This window comes from Schistocerca nitens, chromosome 5, assembly GCF_023898315.1.
Source record: "Schistocerca nitens isolate TAMUIC-IGC-003100 chromosome 5, iqSchNite1.1, whole genome shotgun sequence".
Taxonomy (NCBI): Eukaryota; Metazoa; Arthropoda; class Insecta; order Orthoptera; family Acrididae; genus Schistocerca; species Schistocerca nitens.
The window spans coordinates 367338101-367357553 of record NC_064618.1 but is presented as its reverse complement, the minus strand read 5'-3'; the positions used below and the strand labels follow the sequence as shown (position 1 = coordinate 367357553).

At 43.1% G+C, this 19453-nt stretch overlaps 1 protein-coding gene and 1 non-coding gene across 5 annotated transcripts in view; one reads left to right on the top strand and one right to left on the bottom strand.

The window, feature by feature from the left end:
- LOC126259233 (irregular chiasm C-roughest protein) overlaps positions 1-19453 on the bottom strand; it is a 1966280-nt gene that overhangs the window by 147949 nt on the left and 1798878 nt on the right. The window lies entirely within an intron of this gene.
- Positions 17404-17478, top strand: Trnar-ccg (transfer RNA arginine (anticodon CCG)). The gene has a single exon. It is a non-coding gene; the product is annotated as a tRNA-Arg (tRNA).

Below are 19453 nucleotides of genomic sequence, written 5' to 3'. Positions count from 1 at the left end.
TTTATTTACAGTTGAAGCATTACTACCATAATTACTGTAGTTACTGTACTTCACTATCAGAAAAGGTGAAGACACTTTCTCTACAGCCGGATAAAACACGAGACATTCAGTTCTTTTCTCCAAGACTTGATTTCCTCTATCAGTAACTTATTTGAAATATCAAAAATCAAAACAGAGATCACAAATTTTTTGTGTATGTACGTTGAGGAGAGTTTGAACTTGGTAATTACATTGTATAGATCTCCCTACTGGGTGTGCACTCGATAAGAATTTTAACAATAACTGATATGTCGATTTATAAATCGTTCGTACCGGCTGGTAGCAGACATTCAAGAGGACAGTTAAAAAATGCAAGATATTTTACTTCGCTCCATTTTTAAGTTCTTACAGCGTAATGTTGCAGGTGACGTTATCGCAACATTTAACAGGAGGCATTGAAATTTCGAAAATTTCGAAATGACCTCTGTGATACAGCAATTTCATCACAGTGAATATTTTAAAGAAAACATCAAAATATCAAACCAGAAGAAGGATTCGACATGTGCTTCTGGATTAGCACTGAAACGCGTTGTACGCACGTAGTGACTGAAGCTGCAGTTGATGACACATCACACCTTCTTACATTGTTAACATGCGCAGTCATGACGGGGTTAATTGCACAGTGTCTCCTTTGAACTTCTGATTGGTGGCCGATTTCTTTGCATCCGAAGTACGTTACAAAAATCATGGCATTAAAATCTAGTCTGATGATTGGAGAAGTGTCAGAAATGAAACAAAATGTTTATTTCCAGTCACATTCTTTTAACAAAAGCTGACACTGACTATTTTAATTCCGTTAACAGCCTGAAAAAAAAATGTTTCATGGAGAATTCTCTTCAGAGCTACGTAGACTTTTAGCTTCAGCAGACACCTGGTATGTCACGGTGAACGTTAAAATACCGCTTCCTGCGCCAGTCGGGAAAGGGCCGCTTGCAGTAATGAAAGAGGAACACGAGGGCAGGATTATTTACCGCAGCCATCCATTAAGCGATTGGTCTACGGGCGCAGAACTGTCCAGCTGTCTGCGAAGTCGGCAAGAAGGCAATACGGAGCCAGAAAACTGGAAGACACGAAGCCCCACATCCCCAGGGGGTTGAGGCGCTTTCGTAGAGGCATTCCCACGGCGGCACGACAGTGTTTCAAGGTAAGCTCGTCTTTGTACGGATGGATGTAGGCCGTCCTCCCCAATTCTGACTTCTGCGAAGCTACGTTGATTCTGATGTGACAAGACAATGTTTCAGTCAGAGTTAGCTGAGTACAAATACCCCATCAACTTTTTTTTATTTGTTTCATCAATTCCTCTCCTGTGCTAACTTCTTCATTTCTGAGCAGTACTTGTGTCCAACATCTTCAGTTATTTCTTGGATATATTTGAGTCTCTGTCTGCCGCTACAACTGTTACCATCTCCAGCTCACTCAAGCACTACGGAAGTTATTCCTTGATGCCTTAACACATATCGTACTATCCCTTCTTCTTCTTCTCACTGTTTTTCACACATTCCTCCCTCGCCGATTCTGCAGAGAATTTCCTCATTCCTTATATTAACAGTCCACATAATTTTCCATATCCTTCTATAACACCACGTCTCAAACGCTTTGAAACTTTTATTCTCCTGCTTTCGTCACAGACCTTGATTTACTTGCATACAGTGATGTGCTACAGACGTACATTCTCAGAAATTTAGTCCACAGATTAACGCCCACTTCGACATCAATAGACTTCTTTTAGCTAGGAATGCCGTCTGTGTCTGTGCTAGTTTGCTTTGACGTCCTCCTTGCTTCGACCTTTAGGTCTGATTTTGCTTACAGGTTACTCCTCATTACTTTCGTCTTCCTTCAATTTATTCTCAATCTCTTGTGCTAATTAGGCCTTTTATTCCATTCAACAAGTCCAGTAAACGTTACTCATTTCCACCGAGGATAGCAGGTCCATCAGCGAATCTTATCATTGATTTCCTTTCACCTTTTATTTAAAGTCCCATATCTGAACCTTTCTTTATCAGCTGGGCTTTAAGAAAGGCAAAGGCACCAGGGAGGCAATTGTAACGTTGCGGTTGATATTAGAAAAAAGACTAAACAAAAATCAAGACACATTCATAGGATTTGTCGATCTGGAAAAAGCGTTCGACAACGTAAAATGATGCATGATGTCCGTAATGCTGCGAAAAATAAACGTGAGCTATAGGGAGAGACGGGTTATATATAGTATGTACAACAGCCAAGAGGGAATAATAAGAGTGGACGACCGAGAACGAAGTGCTCGGATTAAAAAGGGTGTAAGACAGGGATATAGTCTTTCGCCCCTAATTTTCAATCTCTACATCGAAGAAGCAATGAGGGAAATAAAAGAAAGGTTCAGGAATGGAATTAAAACTCAAGGTCAAAGGATATCAACGACACGATTCGCTGATGACATTGCTATCCTGAGTGAAAGTGAAGAACAATTACATGATCTGCTAAACTGAATGAATAGTCTAATGAGTGCAGAATATGGATTGAGAGTAAATCGGAGAAACACGAAAGTAATGAGAAGCAGCAGAAGTGCTAGCAGCGAGAAACTTCACATCAGGATGGTCACGAAGTAGATGAACTTAAGGAGTTCTGCTACCTAGGCAGCAAACTAACCAATGATGGACGGAGCAAGGAGGACATCAAAAGCAGACTAGCACTGGCAAAAATGGCATTCCTGGTCAAGAGAAGGCTCCTAGTATCAAACATAGACGTTAATTTGAGGAAGAGATTTCTGGGAATGCATGTTTGGAGTGCAGGACGGTATGGTAGTGAAACATGGACTGCGGGAAAATCGGAAGAGAATTAGGTGGACTGATAATGTAAGGAATGAGGCGGTTCGGCTCAGAATCGTAGAGGAAAGGAATATATGGAAAGCACTGAGGAGAAGGAACAGGATGATAGGAGATCTGTTAAAACATCAGGGAGTGACTTCCATGGTACTAAAGGGAACGGTAGAGAGCAAAAACTGTAGAGGTAGACAGAGATTGTAATACAACCAGCAAATAATTGAGGACGTAGGTTCGAAGTGCTACTCTGAGATGAAGTTGGCACAGGAGAGGAATTCGTGGTGGGCCGCATCTAACCAGCCAGCAGACTGATGACTTAAAAAGAATGTTTTACTTGTTAATGTATCCTGCCAAGATGCTTTTTTTGTTTATAATGTATTGTGAGTGATTTGAAACCGGTACCTCTTAACGAAACCAGTCGTCAATAAAGCATTATTAACTAAAATAGCTAATGGAGGTAACATGAATTAATTCCTCTTAAAGTGTGTAATAGAAAAATAGGAACATACTGAAAAATAATCATTTGAATAAAAATTTTTTTTAATATACCACATTTTTAAATCGGACTAAAAAGTATAAAATAATTTATCCTAGCCCTATGCGGATCCGATTTAAAATATAGTACACTAAAAACTTATTTTTACTTAAATAATTATTCTCTGTTTTTGGTCTTGTGTGTGTAAAATTTTTCAGTGGATTTTAAACATATTGATGTGATTATAAGAGACATGTGTGTTAAATTTCAAATTTATTTCAGTATTTTTTCACCTGATCGTATCTGAAATAGAATAGTGTTATACATACCTGCTAATAATATATCAGTCTAATTAACCGTTATTTCCCTAAAATAAAATGAAGAAGCAGTGCCGGCCGGAGTGGCCGAGTGGTTCTAGGCGCTTCAGTCCAGAACCGCGCGACCGCTACGGTCGCAGGTTCGAATCCTGCCTCGGGCATGGATGTGTATGATGTCCTAAGGTTAGTTAGGTTTAAGTAGTCCTAAGTTCTAGGGGACTGATGACCTCAGATGTTAAGTCCCATAGTGCTCAGTGCCATTTGAACCATTTGAAGAAGCAGTTTCGTATAGTTTTTATAAGGTTTTTATTTCTGTACTAGCTTTATAACTACAGCTTCACCCTTGTGTGCATTTGTCACATATGTTGCACACATCTCCTCCTCCCCTTCTCTGTGTAGATCTTCTCCTCCCCCCCCCCCTCATCCTGTCCCTCTTCTCTCTGTCCATCGCCTCCTACCCCTCACTTGGGCTACCTGTTTGTCTTCTCTCTCTCTCTCTCTCTCTCTCTCTCTCTCTCTCTCTCTCTCCCCTGGTCCCTCTGTCTGCCTGTCTTCTTCTTCCCCTCTCTGTGTCCATCTCCTTTTCTCACCTCTGTCTGTCCATATCCTCCTTCCCCTCTCTCTACAAAATCCTCCCCCTCTCATTATCCATCACCTCTGCCCCCCTTTTTCTGGTCAGTCGTGCCTGTCCTAATGTAAACTTCCTGAAAGGCATTCCGATACTGCCTGCACAACATACCAGTCGTGCCGGCAGCCTCGATATCAGGCGCTACCAGAGTTTTTCATCCCCACACCACCTCTTGCGAACAGTGTGACAAGAAAGCGAGTTAATATTGCATTGCCATCCAGTTCGGAGCGACATTAATAATTTTAAGCCTCTAGGTCATTGGGAATTTAGTTTAAAATCAACTGCAAAATTTTTACCGAATAAACAGACAGATAAGAAAGTGAGATAATAAAATCGTCGTAAAATATTCCTTTTTGCGTTGAAAAGAACCAGAAATGACTAAAATGTGACACTATCTGGACAATGAAATACTTTGACGTGCACCTATGCTATATAAAGTGACTGACTTGAAAGAAAAGAGTAAAAAGAACGCGGTAGTAGCGCAATAGATTAGTTCTTATTCTCAAAACACGGATTGAACACGTCGTTCCTTGACCCTCTCTCGACTTGCCCAGCCAGTGAACAAGAAAGCGACAGAAATTGCTCCTACCGAGATGCCTTAAGGAGGCGCGGAGGGATTTTATCGGCGAATAAAGCGCGACGCGACTCGAGGCGCCCTTCGGAAGCCCTCAAATCCCGCGGACGGCTGCCGGCACGTCGCCAGCTGACGGCGCTCCGGCCGGTCGTAAAGTGGCGAGAGATCGCCGCCTAACCTGGCCACAAATCGCTGACCGGCCAGAAGAGAGGTTAGGCCGCGCCCGGCCATCGGCGCTAAGCCGGCAGCCCGCGGCACGGCATGTCGCACTCACCTCACCTCGCCCTCCGCCGGCCGGACGCCGCCGTCTCTTGCTCCTCAGAGACGTATCGCACCGGACCAATGACCGTTCCGGGAGTTCTCTTTCAAGGCCGTGCCCCACGCAACAATAATATTCTGAACACTATCAACGAGATCAGCTTATAAGGATGCTAGGTTGTTGCTCTGTAGGCCGTGTTGAACCTATCGATACCTATTTTCTAAAGCGAATATTCCGGTACTGTACTTTGCGATCTTATTTCTGCTATACTTTCGGTTATCTGCTGGCTTCTTTCTTGTTTAAAGCTTATATGAGTATCTTCTTTATATGCCCAGTACACGCGAATGCAGTAGCCACAAGAGTAATCGTCCAGGTACCTTACATTTGAATATTTTCAACATTTCGCGGCCCTGTCAGCAACTGTATAAATATTTATTTTAAATTAATAAAAGCCTCAGTTACAATGTTTACCTAGGTTTCAGTTGGGATAACCCAACTTTCTTCACCGAGCGAGGTGGCGCAGTGGTTAGCACACTGGACTCGCATTCGGGAGGACGACGGTTCAATCCCGTCTCCAGCCATCCTGATTTAGGTTTTCCGTGATTTCCCTAAATCGTTTCAGGCAAATGCCGAGATGGCTCCTTTGAAAGGGCACGGCCGATTGCCTTCCCAATCCTTCCCTAACCCGAGCTTGCGCTCCGTCTCTAATGACCTCGTTGTCGACGGGACTTTAAACACTAACCACCACCACCACCAACCTTCTTCAGAATAAAAGAAACTACGATTTGTCCATAATGGACAACGTCAAAAACTAAAAACTATAATATAGTAATTCATCGTCATATTGCAATAACTTATCTGGGAAACAGCTTCGGCCCCACTTCGCGACCGCAGTACGGCAGCAACGGATGTTGCCCTAGCCTCGAGAGCGCATGCGCGATAGTGTGTCATTCTTACTTGTTAACACTGGTACCCAATTGTACTTCTAAACTTAAAATTTATTGAATAACCAAGTGCGGCTATCGAAATTGACGTATACGTTATCCTGTAAGAAACGAAGATATATCGACTGTCTTAACATTTATAATAATTTGTTGGACGTCAAAAGTGAAGGGAGCAATGCGTTTACTATATTAAGCCAACCTAGCATATTCTGGCTAATCATCGAACTTGACCGCATGAGGATAACTACGGGATTGAAATATAAGATAATTCCAGCTATTCAGCAAACGGCTCACGCACCCGACCCTCCGGATAATACTCAGCTCTTGCATTGCGAAGTGATGGGTGCAAGGTTGGATATTTTGGAAGAAATGCAAATTTTTAAACACTTACTACATGAAAAAAATAACCTTCTTAACGACCAGCTGTAACTGCGAAATAAACTTTTTTGAGGGTTTTCAAGCGGTGACCGTGCGGTTCTAGGCGCTGCAGTCCGGAACCGCGGGACTGCTACGGTCGCAGGTTCGAATCCTGCCTCGGGCATGGATGTGTGTGATGTCCTTAGGTTAGTTAGGTTTAAGTAGTTCTAAGTTCTAGGGGACTGATGACCTAAGATGTTAAGTCCCATAGAGCTCCAAGCCATTTGAACCATTTTTGAAGGTTTTCAACAGTTATTCCATCCGCCATAGTTTTAAGGGAATAATCATTATACCCATTCCAACACGTTTTTATCACTCCCGTTTGCTGAATAGCTGGAATTATCTGGTAGTTATCCTCATGCGGTCAAGTTCGATGATTAGCCCGAATATGCTAGTTTGGCTTCAAATAGTAAACGCATTGCTCCCTTCACTTTTGACGTCCAACAAATTATTACAAATGTTAAGACAGACGATATATCTTTGTTTCATACAGGATACCGTATACGACAATTTTGTTACCCGCACCTGGTTATTCAATAAATTTTAAGTTTAGGAGTACATGTGGGTACCAGTGTTAACAAGTACGCATGACACTCCATCGCGCATGCGCTCTCGAGGCTATAGCCAATTTCAGTACAACATCCGTTGCTGCCGTACTGCGGTCGCGAACTGGGGCCGAAGCTGTTTCCCAGATAAGTTATTCCAATATGACGATGTATTACTATATTATAGTTTTTAGTTTTTGACGTTGTCCATTATGGACAAATCGTAGTTCCTTTTATTCTGAAAAAGGTTGGATTATCTCAACTGAAACCTAGGTAAATCTAGGTAAACATTGCAACTGAGGCTGTTGTTAATTTATAATTAACCTTACATTTGATGTGAAGTGTGGGGAAAAAGTTTTCCAAGGTAGAAAGAAGAGGAACTGATGGAAGCAGTGAAAGTAACATACAGCAGCGGTAACACACACGGGCTTGTGCTGCCGTTAGCTCCATGTGATATTCTACGTGATGCATTGTTTCTCCAGACTCGCTTTATAGGGTGTAGCAACGCAAGTCAACATTTTGAGCACAGCCGTGATAATGCATACACGAACTGTACCTGTGTTCCGTGTTTGCTTACATTTCGTATAACAGAGCAAACGTTTGTGGAACCTCTTCTCCTGACGGCAAAACAGTGGTTTGCGGCGCTGTTATCTTGATATTGTTTAACTAAGTTCTGTACACGCTGTGTCGTTGAAGTCTTCTTTCAGATGCCGTAGAATAAAGCGTATACTCGCAGTTCCAACAAGAAAAAATGCTGTTGGTGTGGTAAATCGGTGACTATAAACAATAATTATTACTTGCGAACGTCATGAAATTCTCCATATTGTACGTTATAGCTTGACGAAAACCGCAGCTCGATATATTTATTCATTCTGGATATAACTGGGGTGACCTGCGTTACCTGCCTCACCCTATATTTCTCAAATACGGCGAGCGAAATGTTATCCAAAACTCGAATAGGCTGCAGCAATGAGTCGAAGAAGATGAAAATGGAATAGTAGTCGAGAAGGGAATCAGGCAGTGCTGTAGCTTATCCCCAACGTCACTCAATCTGTACGTACAGAAAATGATAATTTAAAGCAAGGAGATATTTGGAAAGGGAATTAAAGTTCAGGGAAAAGAGGTAGAAACTTTGAGGTTTGCCCAAGATGCAATAATGTCATCAGAGACGGCAAAGGACCTTGAAGAGCAGTCGAAAGGAACAGATAGTGTTTTGAAAAGAGGTTATAAGATGAACGTTAACAGAAGTTCGATAAGGGTAATGGAAAGCAGTCTAATTAAACCAAGCGAAAAGACGCAATTACTGGAGGTAATGAGAACCAGTAGAATGGAAGAGATTTGCTATTCCGGCGGCAAAGTAAGTGACGGTGGTAGGCGCAGACAGCATATAAAATGCAGACTGACAATAGTAGGAAAAACATTTCTGCAAAAGAAAAATTGAATAGTTGGGAAAAGTTTTCTGAATATATTTGTTTGGAGACTATCCTTATATGGATGCGAAAAGTGGATCATAAAAAGTAATAAGAGCAGAATATAACCTTTTCAAATGTGGTGCTATACAAGATATATATATATATATATATATATATATATATATATATATATATATATATATATATATATGGGTAACTCGAATAACTAATGACGAGGTACGCAATCGAATTGGGGAACAGAAACATTTATGGCAAAACTTGACTGAAATAAGGGATCTGCTAGCTGCATCAAACTGGAGCACCCCCTCAGCTTGACGTGGCAATTCTGTATATCAACGTGAATTTCCACAAAAGACAGGAATACATTTCGTTTTTAAAACACTTTAAGTCTAAGTTTAAAAAAATGTAGTTAATACGAAACTGGAGTCGGATTTTGAAGAGCGAGACATCGTTGAATTTGTTTCTTTTAGAACTCCGATATTAGTAGCAGAAATCACCATGGCGCCATTTCAAAAAGGAAGATACCAATAGCTGCCGGCCGAAGTGGCCGAGCGGTTCTAGAAACTACAGTCTGGAACCGCGCGACCACTACGATGTGTGATATCCTTAGGTTAGTTAGGTTTAAGTAGTTCTAAGTTCTAGGGGATTGATGACCTCAGAAGTTAAGTCCCATAGTGGTTCAAATGGCTCTGAGCACTATGGGACTTAACATCTGAGGTCATCAGTCCCCTAGAACTTACAGCTACTTAAACCTAACTAACCTAAGGACATCACACACATCCATGCCCCAGGCAGGATTCGAACCTGCGACCGTAGCAGTCGCAGGGTTCCAGACTGAAGTGCCTAGAACCGCTCGGCCACCGCGGCCGGCTAAGTCCCATAGTGCTCAGAACCATTTGATAGCAGTAGCTCTATAATTAACGCAGCTATGAAAAGAAGCTGTAAGTCATTTAGTGAGGAATTTTTCATAATTCATTTGGGTAAAGACAGAATTGTGGATACTAAAGCAATTCAGGAAATACTTTGGGTGAACAGCTTAGTTGGATCAGCCTGTGTGAACATAGAAAATTGTTTTACCCCTGGCCATACAGAAATAAATTACAGTTTAGCCAACTGAAGATAGGTGAGAACCCGAAACATGTCTTTGCGTGAACATGGTTCAGAAGAAGTGGCTAGTTGATTTATTTGTTAAAGTAATTTAAACCACAGCCACGAAATGAACCACAGTTTTAATGAATAAATTAATGCTTAATTGTTACTCATGTGCTGCCGATCTGCGATCCGCTGGATACCGAGACGGGCAGTGGCTGCACATAACTGCTGTACACCGTAGAGTGCGAAATCCGCTGCTAGTGTGTGACAGAGTCAGGGCTCTCAGCGACGTCCCTCGACAGAAAAGGCAAATAAGGCGGCGGAGATTAGACGGTCGCGACGTACGAATAAGTGCGGCACTTGCGCTGGAGGCTCATTGTGTCGCCACTCAGCACTCGCGTGTTCCTCGTTTAGTGCTACAGAAATAAATAAATAAATGGGCGTGCCTGTTGGGCTGAATGGGCACGCCGGGGTACGACAGTTGCCATTCGGGGGTGGAGACGGCGGAGGCAGTACTTGGTTACGTGTAGTGTTCTCCAGGGCGCCTCGCGGCCCGCTCCTGAATAGACACTCGTCGCGACGGCTGCAAAACAGATACAAAGGGGCTGCCAGAGAGGGGGTGGGCAGTGTGGGCGTGGGGAGGAGGCGGGAATGGGGCCCAGAGAGCGGTCCTCCGCACTGGCTAAAGGATTCGATTTCCTCGCAAGCACGTGACAGGGCTAAGGATGGCCTGCGCCATTGGGGTAGGGTAGTCGTTAACTCATTACGAGCCATTTCTCAGCCAGCCGACGTAGGACTTCAGATACGTTAAAAATGTCACCTATGTTTCGACTCTGCTGCTGATATCATCTTCAGAGATTACTGGAACAGTTCTCTGCGAAATAAATGAAAAACACAGTCTAGATCGCTAGTTTTTATTGTTGACGATCGGTCCCGATCTGACTAGTAGATTATATTCAGATCTAGAGCTGAAGGTGAAATTTGTGAGTAGTATGTCACGTAATTAACTATGTAAAATTCCATATTTCATGTTCCATATTTTAAGTAGTTTTATGTTACATTCTTACCACTACTGACAAACTGCACCTTGCAAAACTAGATCTGAAGATGACCTACTAGTTAGATCGAGACTGGTCATCATTAGTAAAACAAAATGGTGATCCAGACAGTATTTTCCATTCATTATACCAATGAAGATCATGGTTTCTTGAGAGATGCCGTGGATTATGAAACACTTCAAAACATTTTATCAGGTCTGCTTGACGCAAACGCAGCAACTTCCCAATTCTACGCCTACATCTGTACTCCGTAAGCCACCTTTTGGTGTGTGGGGCAGGGTACTTTGTGTGCCATTGTCACATCCCTCCATTTGTCTTCCAGTCGCAAATAGTTTGCAGGAAGAACTATCGCTGGCAAGCATCCGTGTGTGTTCGAATGTCTCTTATTTTATCTTCGTGAACTTTCCGCGAGATAAACGTCGGAGGAAGCAATATATTTGTTCGCTCTTCTAATAACGTACGTTCTCGGAACTTTAAGCCATACCGCGGTGCAGAACACCTCTCTTACAGCGTCTGTCACAGGTTGATCATTTCTGGACGCGTTGGTGCGCAGTAAATGAACCTGTAACAAAACGCGCTGCTCTTCTTTGGATCTTTTCTGTTTCCCCTATCAATACCATCTTGTGCGGATCCCGTTCTGACGAGCAATATTCAGATATCGGTCGAAAGAAGGTTTTGTGGTTAGTTCCTTTGTTGCCGGACTGCATCTCCAGAGGGTCCTTCCAATGAATCTCAGTCTGGTATCTGTCTTCCTCGCTATTTATTGTATATGGTCATTCCATTTCAAATCGCTCTGTACGCATACTCTGGATATTTTATGGAAGTACCTGCTTCCAGTGATTGTCGTGCAATAGCGTAATCATACGACAAAATGCCTTTCTGTCTTTGTATTCGCAATACGTTACAGTTGTATACGTATGATGACAGTCAACTGCCTCTCCCTGAACGAAGCATCGATCATCTGCTGATCTTCCAGCATTTCGCTACAATTTTCTAGCATAACGACTTCCCTGCGTACAACATCATCCCCGGGAAGTCTCACTGAACCTCCGACATTATCTACTAGATATACTACATTGTGATAAGTAATGGCCCTATGAGCCTCTCGAGCGTCACGAATGAAATTAATTTTACGTCTGAAGACTTCTCTGCGTTCAGATGGACACGTGATCGTTTTCCTCCAAACCCTTCAGTCCAATCACACAGTTGGTCTGATATACGCTCGTGTTTTGTTCTTTAGGTGGCAGTGCGGGACTATAGCCATTGTCTTCCCGAACTCAAGGATAACGCTATCTACCTGGTCGTCTATATTACTGCTTTCTGCGTCTCGTAGATGAAAACATCCACAAATGGTTGAATAATAGTGACTATAAACTGAGATTTGAGCAGCTACGTTACGCGCGTGTGGTGAACGAAGTGTGCTCGACAGAGGAAGAGAGAGAGAGAAGCAGGCGATTGAGGTCCCCGATATCATGAACACCGAGGCACTGAAATACACTGGTCTGTTGATACAGTACCCAGGACAAAATTCGTTTGAGTACACCGGTGTTTTGACTCTCTGGAAAATGAAATCCGTCGATAGGAAAAAAACGGAATGAGAGACAGGAACAAAAAGTGAACCGAAAGGAAGTGATATGAAACACAGCGCGTTTTAAATGTAATTTGAGAAATAAGTTGTCAGTTTCCGGCGAATAAGGAGTAAGTAATGCTCTGGACTTTTAAAATGTGACACATACAAGTACTCGCAGCATGTTTTGTGAACACAGTCAATAGAAGATTCCTGTAAAAAAAATTGTGTATTTTTTACCATCCATGTTTTGCAGTTATTCGTGTAGTGTCGTTAACGCTTAAACCCGAATAGTCAGGAGGTTGCTGTATAAGGTATGAATAATCCAATATTGCCTTTTTAAACAAATATTCCAATGCAGCATTCTTTTTGCATAAGAAGTGAATAAGTGAAGCCGTTGCCTGTGTTCCTGTAATAAGGGGCAGCTGGAGACAATAGGAAAGGAATGCATATTCGAGAACTTTTACGAGAATAACCGACAACTATTCTCGTCTCGAATGCTGCCGGCTCGAGTCGCCCAAAGCTGTGTCTTCGACAATCACCAGAAAGTACGGAAGACGAATTCACTATGTTCCTGATTAGTGCTACGGTTTAGGGTCCTTAACAAGTAGACATAATGAAAACGTCGAAAGAACGGCTAGGTTCACTGAAAGTTAATACAGACCAGAAACGGCTGAAACCGTTAAAACTGAACAAAGATCCAGGGGTCAATGGAATACTTTCAGATTCTATGCCCAGTTTGCGGCTGAGTAAGCTCCCTGTTAAGTATAATCTATCGAAGATCCCTCAAAAAAACAGTAACTGGTAGAAAGCGCAGGTCACACCTATCTACGAATGGGTACCGGAAAAGTAATCTATAAGATTACTGCATATCATGTGTAAAAAACGGTCCAGAATCTGCCACCGTATTTCTTTACTTACGTCTACCCTAATGTATTTCCGCATTCATCGGGGAGTATAAATACAGATTTAGAATTCTATGAATGTCAACGTTTTTTGTCTGCACTGTTATTAAAATGTTTTTATACATTTTTGCTATTTCGGACTATTGGGTCGTTCTCAGCTCTATGTCAAGTGTGTTACTGCATTCATATGAAACTAACACTTGGGAATGGCGTAATAGGCCGAAATGGAGGCAGTGAATACATGCCATTAATACACAGTTAACACTTAAATGTCTGCCAGAGAATTTTTGTTACTCGTAATTAAGGAGCATTCTGAACAGTGAATTTTCGTCTTAGGTGCTAATTTGGAAGCTCGATTATGCGGACTTCATTGTCTTCGTCGTTACTCCCATATCGACAGAATGGCCATCACAGAGGAACTGGATCCTTGGCCCCGGTCTATGTACTCAGTTGCATTGTGCACCGCATAAGGGCTTCAGCACAATAGCGAGTCTCCGTGGCAATTTAATCGATAGAGCAAGTATTCAACGCTAAACACACCACCCTCGACGAGAGACACGCTATTCTCCTACTATTCCCAAGGTAGAAAATGCGTCGCGTCCCTTACCAGTAACGGACAAATAGTGTAAGATCTACTTTTCGTGACAAGACATTATTTGTAAGGTACCATTTCTTATAGATTACTTTTCCTTCAAGGAGTCCTGATACTATCAAGCTATATCACGATCGAATTACTCTAAAAAATAATTACTCTGTGGTGGTGATCAATATTAGTAACAGACTAAGAGAACGAGTTATGAACTTAATGTTATTAATAATCCTAGGGTTCACAGCCAAGTGCGTATTAAATACTAAGGCTTGCATAAATCACTGGAGAGTTGTTTTGACTACCAGCAACCTTGCTGGTTGTGAAACAGAATTCTGTTTCCCCCATTTCAAATTACTTTGTTATCATTTTATATCTCTCTGTTTCTCCCTGGTACCTTTTTACGTCCTGTTCTACATATACACTCCACTAGCATCTAACACTGCACGGCACAGGTTACTTCCTACAAACATCAGGAATTTTCTATCCTGTTTCAATTATGGACTCAGCGAGAGAAAAACAATGTTCTACATTATTCTGCACTCTCCCTATCTCTCTTATCTCGTTCGAGATGACGACGGTTCAATCGCGCGTCCGGCCATCCTGATTTAGGTTTCCCGTGATTTCCCTAAATCGCTCCAGGCAAATGCCGGGGTGGTTCCTTTGAAAGGGCACGGCCGACTTCCTTTCCCTTCCTTCCCTAATCCGATGAGACCGATGACCTGGCTGGCTGGTACCCTCCCCCAAACAACCCAACCCATCTCTTATCTCTCTATCATAATCCACACGCGAGTTATAAGTAACAAACCTAGAGACAGGAATTCAGCTTGGTAGAAGGATCAACACGCTGGTCTATGAGGATGATATACAGGGTGTTTCAAAAATGACCGGTATATTTGAAACGGCAATAAAACCTAAACGAGCAGCGATAGAAATACACCGTTTGTTGCAATATGCGTGGGACAACAGTACATTTTCAGGCGGACAAACTTTCGAAATTACAGTAGTTACAATTTTCAACAACAGATGGCGCTGCAAGTGATGTGAAAGATATAGAAGACAACGCAGTTTGTGGGTGCGCCATTCTGTACGTCGTCTTTCTGCTGTAAGCGTGTGCTGTTCACAACGTGCACGTGTGCTGTAGACAACATGGTTTATTCCTTAGAACAGAGGATTTTTCTGGTGTTGGAATTCCACTGCCTAGAACACAGTGTTGTTGCAACAAGACGAAGTTTTCAACGGAGGTTTAATGTAACCAAAGGACCGAAAAGCGATACAATAAAGGATCTGTTTGAAAACTTTCAACGGACTGGGAACGTGACGGATGAACGTGCTGAAAAGGTAGGGCGACCGCGTACGGCAACCACAGAGGGCAACGCGCAGCTAGTGCAGCAGGTGATCCAACAGCGGCCTCGGGTTTCCGTTCGCCGTGTTTCAGCTGCGGTCCAAATGACGCCAACGTCCACGTATCGTCTCATGCGCCAGAGTTTACACCTCTATCCATACAAAATTCAAACGCGGCAACCCCTCAGCGCCGCTACCACTGCTGCACGAGAGACATTCGCTAACGATATAGTGCACAGGATTGATGACGGCGATATGCATGTGGGCAGCATTTGGTTTACTGACGAAGCTTATTTTTACCTGGACGGCTTCGTCAATAAACAGAACTGGCGCATATGGGGAACCGAAAAGCCCCATGTTACAGTCCCATCGTCCCTGCATCCTCAAAAAGTACTGGTCTGGGCCGCCATTTCTTCCAAAGGAATCATTGGCCCATTTTTCAGATCCGAAACGATTACTGCATCACGCTATCTGGACATTCTTCGTGAATTTGTGGCGGTACAAACTGCCTTAGACGACACTGCGAACACCTCGTGGTTTATGCACGATGCTGCCCGGCCACATCGCACGGCCGGCGTCTTTCATTTCCTGAATGAATATTTCGATGATCGTGTGATTGCTTTGGGCTATCCGAAGCATACAGGAGGTGGCGTGGATTGGCCTCCCTATTCGCCAGACATGAACCCCTGTGACTTCTTTCTGTGGGGACACTTGAAAGACCAGGTGTACCGCCAGAATCCAGAAACAATTGAACAGCTGAAGCAGTACATCTCATCTGCATGTGAAGCCATTCCGCCAGACACGTTGTCAAAGGTTTCGGGTAATTTCATTCAGAGACTACGCCATATTATTGCTACGCATGGTGGATATGTGGAAAATATCGTACTATAGAGTTTCCCAGACCGCAGCGCCATCTGTTGTTGAAAATTGTAACTACTGTAATTTCGAAAGTTTGTCCGCCTGAAAATGTACTGTTGTCCCAAGCATATTGCAACAAACGGTGTATTTCTATCGCTGCTCGTTTAGTTTTTATTGCCGTTTCAAACAGACCGGTCATTTTTGAAACACCCTGTAGTTTTGATAGTATAGAATGAACCAGATCTGGTACATACGGTAAGAGGGATTGGGAGCAGGCATGAATACGAAAATGGATAAGGTCAAATACTTCTTAATGAGCAGAAAAAACAATGGCGGACCTTTACATGAGGATGGTAAAATGAATAAAAAGATGAAAGATTCAGTAATCTTGGTGCGTATTCAGTGAAAGGAATGAGATAGACCAAGAAGTAAAGGCAACAATTCAAACAGGGAACAGGTCAAAGTTTGCACTCCAAAAACTTCTCATGTCTCCGCTTGTATCGAGACCCAAAGAGCTTAGGATCCACATGGCTGTAATACGACCCGTGGTCCTATACGGAGCAGAGACCTGGACTCCGACCCAAAAGATAGCCACAACGCTGCTGCCATTTGAGAATGCTGTACTCCGAAAGATTTTTTGGACCAATGAAGGATTGAGACAACTGGAGAAAATGGAAAAACAGCGAACTGCAACAGTCGTAGTAATCGCTGAAGATTGAGGCAGTGATTAAAGAGAGGAGACTGACGCGGTGTGGTTACGTAAAGCACCGAGGAAGGCAGATCGCTAGGTAGGTGGTGGAAGAAGACAGCAGAGGTAACAGACCAATGGGAAGACCGCGGCTGAGATGAACTGACAGGATCAGAGAGGATATGAGTATGACGGGACTAGCTGGGGAAGACATCTTCTGCCTGGAGTGTCACTGGAGTAGAATTGCCTTCAGCGAAGAGTCCCGCTTCGGACTGAGCCACGATTATCAGCGAAGACGTGTATGGAGACGCTCCGAACAGCTGTAGGATACCAACTTGACGGTCACCCGCCCTACAGCCCGATATTCAATCCGCGGCACCATAATAGCAACAGCGGCACGTCGGCGATGTTCTACGCCCCGTTTTGTTTCCCTTCATGGCAAGTTATCCTTAACTTACATTTCAGCAAAATAACGCACGCCCGCACACGAAAAAATTATCTACTGCTTGTCTTCTTGCTTGTCAAATCCTACCTTGGCCAGCGAGGTCGCTGGATCTCTCCCCAACAGAGAAAGTTTGGAACATCATGGACAGAGCCCTCCAACCAGCTCGGGATCTTGACGATTTAACGCGCCATTTGGACAGAATTTGGTAAGACATCCCTCAGGAGAACATCCAACAACTCTATGAATCCAGAATGAGATTTTCACTCTGCAGTGGAGTGTACGCTCATATGAAACTTCCTGGCAGATTAAAACTGTGTGACGGACCGAGACTCGAACTCGGGACCTTTGCCTTTCGCTGGCAAAGTAGAAGTTTGGAAGGTAGGAGACGAGATACTGGCAGAAGTACAGCTATGAGGACGGGGCGTGAGTCGTGCTTGGGTAGCTTAGACGGTAGAGCACTTGCCCTCCGAAGGCAAAGGTCCCGAGTTCGAGTCTCGGTCCGGCACACAGTTTTAATCTGCCAGGAAGTTTCAACTCTATGAATGCCAAGCTGAATAATTGATTGGACAGAGTTGGACCAACGCTTTACTGACTTGCTCAATTTGTGACGCTCTTTCTTTTGAATAAATTCACCCTTTTTTCTGAGATTGTAATTGTTTGTTTGTCTGTACGTGAACATCACATTTACCGATGTCCGTCCCATTCGGATAATTCATTCGGGATGCGTCGCTTTCTTTGTCTTAGAGAGTAAAATTTTGTCTCTCTTGAATGATCAGTTTGAAAAGGTTCTGTACTGTTTGACGACAATATAATAAATTCTTTGCTTTTGTATGTCTAGCTGAAATAGTGTGCCTGACCGCGACACGAGTACTACCTGACAACTTATCTCAGGTCCCCCCCCCCCCCCCCCCCCATTCCTTCATTCCATACAAACTACGTAAGGGTGTACGCTCCCTTGAATAACTTAAAAGCAGAACAGATCGCCGTGAAAGAAAGTTCTTCCGATTTTATATTGTGTCCTCATGAACATCCTTAACGAAACACAATTCAAAATATCTGAAACCGGTATCCATTCGCAAAGCTAGGAAATTAATTCCGTATGTGCCCCTGTCGGAGCAAACAATTTACACAGGTTTTAATTCACCGATTTTATTTCGAATTTAAATTTGCATCCTGCCTATTTACAAGCTCTATATTGGCGCTGTTAATCCGAAATTTCGATCTGAAGAGTTTGCAGTCCCTCTCTCTCTTTGTGTGTGTGTGTGTGTGTGTGTGTGTGTGTGTGTGTGTGTGTGTGTGTGTGTGTGTGATGGTTGGGTGGAAAGAGATAGTCAATAGGCGTCCGCATTCACAAGGGAAAATATAATTTGATAACTCTTCATCGCAGCTTATATTTTAAGTTAACGGGAAACAAAGAGAGGTATTTTAAAAACAATGACTAATCGGAATTTGGCGTGGATTATCCAAGAACGATCCTTCAAAATAAATGGAAAGTGTTCAGCGAACGTCTCGTTAGCGAAGCAGAAAGAGCGAACGACAAACTGTTTACAAAAGCTATTTATTTTTTCCGCTCTGGCGGACGGAAAACGCAATTAAGTAATCGTCACAGCCAGATAAACGCCAATCAGTCCTTATACTCAAAGAGACTTTTGTTTTGCCTTTGACACAAATTACAAGACAAAAGCAGCGAATGTCGCAGCGGGTTCAGCTGGATCGATCAGAACATTCTTTCACATCACAGAGCCGTTACTGTCAAATCGTCTTGCCGTCCACAATTGTTCAGGACAATGCCGCCGGGTCGGTTCGTAATAGCGACTCGTCCGACTGAGTTATTTCCGATTTTGCGTCAGGCGTTTTGTGACTATCGTGGGGTGCACAGTACACGACTACCTGTCTTTCTGTCCCGTTTTTGTATCCTTTCAATCTGATATTTATCTTTATTATTTGTCATTACCTTTTCACCTTTCGTTCTGTACACGAATAACGAAGTATGAGCATTTGAGTTTTCACAGATCCAGTGAAGAAAAATTTATTTGCTAGACCCTATAAGTTATTTACTATACACTGATGAGCCAAATTATTATGACCACCTGCTTAATATCTTGTTAGTCCGTCTTTGGAAACAAATAGATCACTGATTCTGCATATCAGGTTTCCGACCGTTTGTTGGTAGGTCTGAGGAGGTATGTGGCATTAGATGTCTACGCACAGGTCATATAATTCGCGTAAATAACGAGCCGCTGATTTGCTTACCCGGTGTCGGCACCCGATAGCGACCCAGATGGTTTCCACAGGATTTGAATCAGGCGAATTTGGTCGCCGAGACATCAGCGTGAGTTCGCTATAACGCTCCTCAAGCCAATGAAGCACGGTTCTGGCTCCAACACACGGACAATTATACTGATGAAAGATGATGTCGCTATCGGGAAAGACATCAAGACTGAATGGATGCAGCTGGTTCGCAGCTATCAGCGTTTCTTC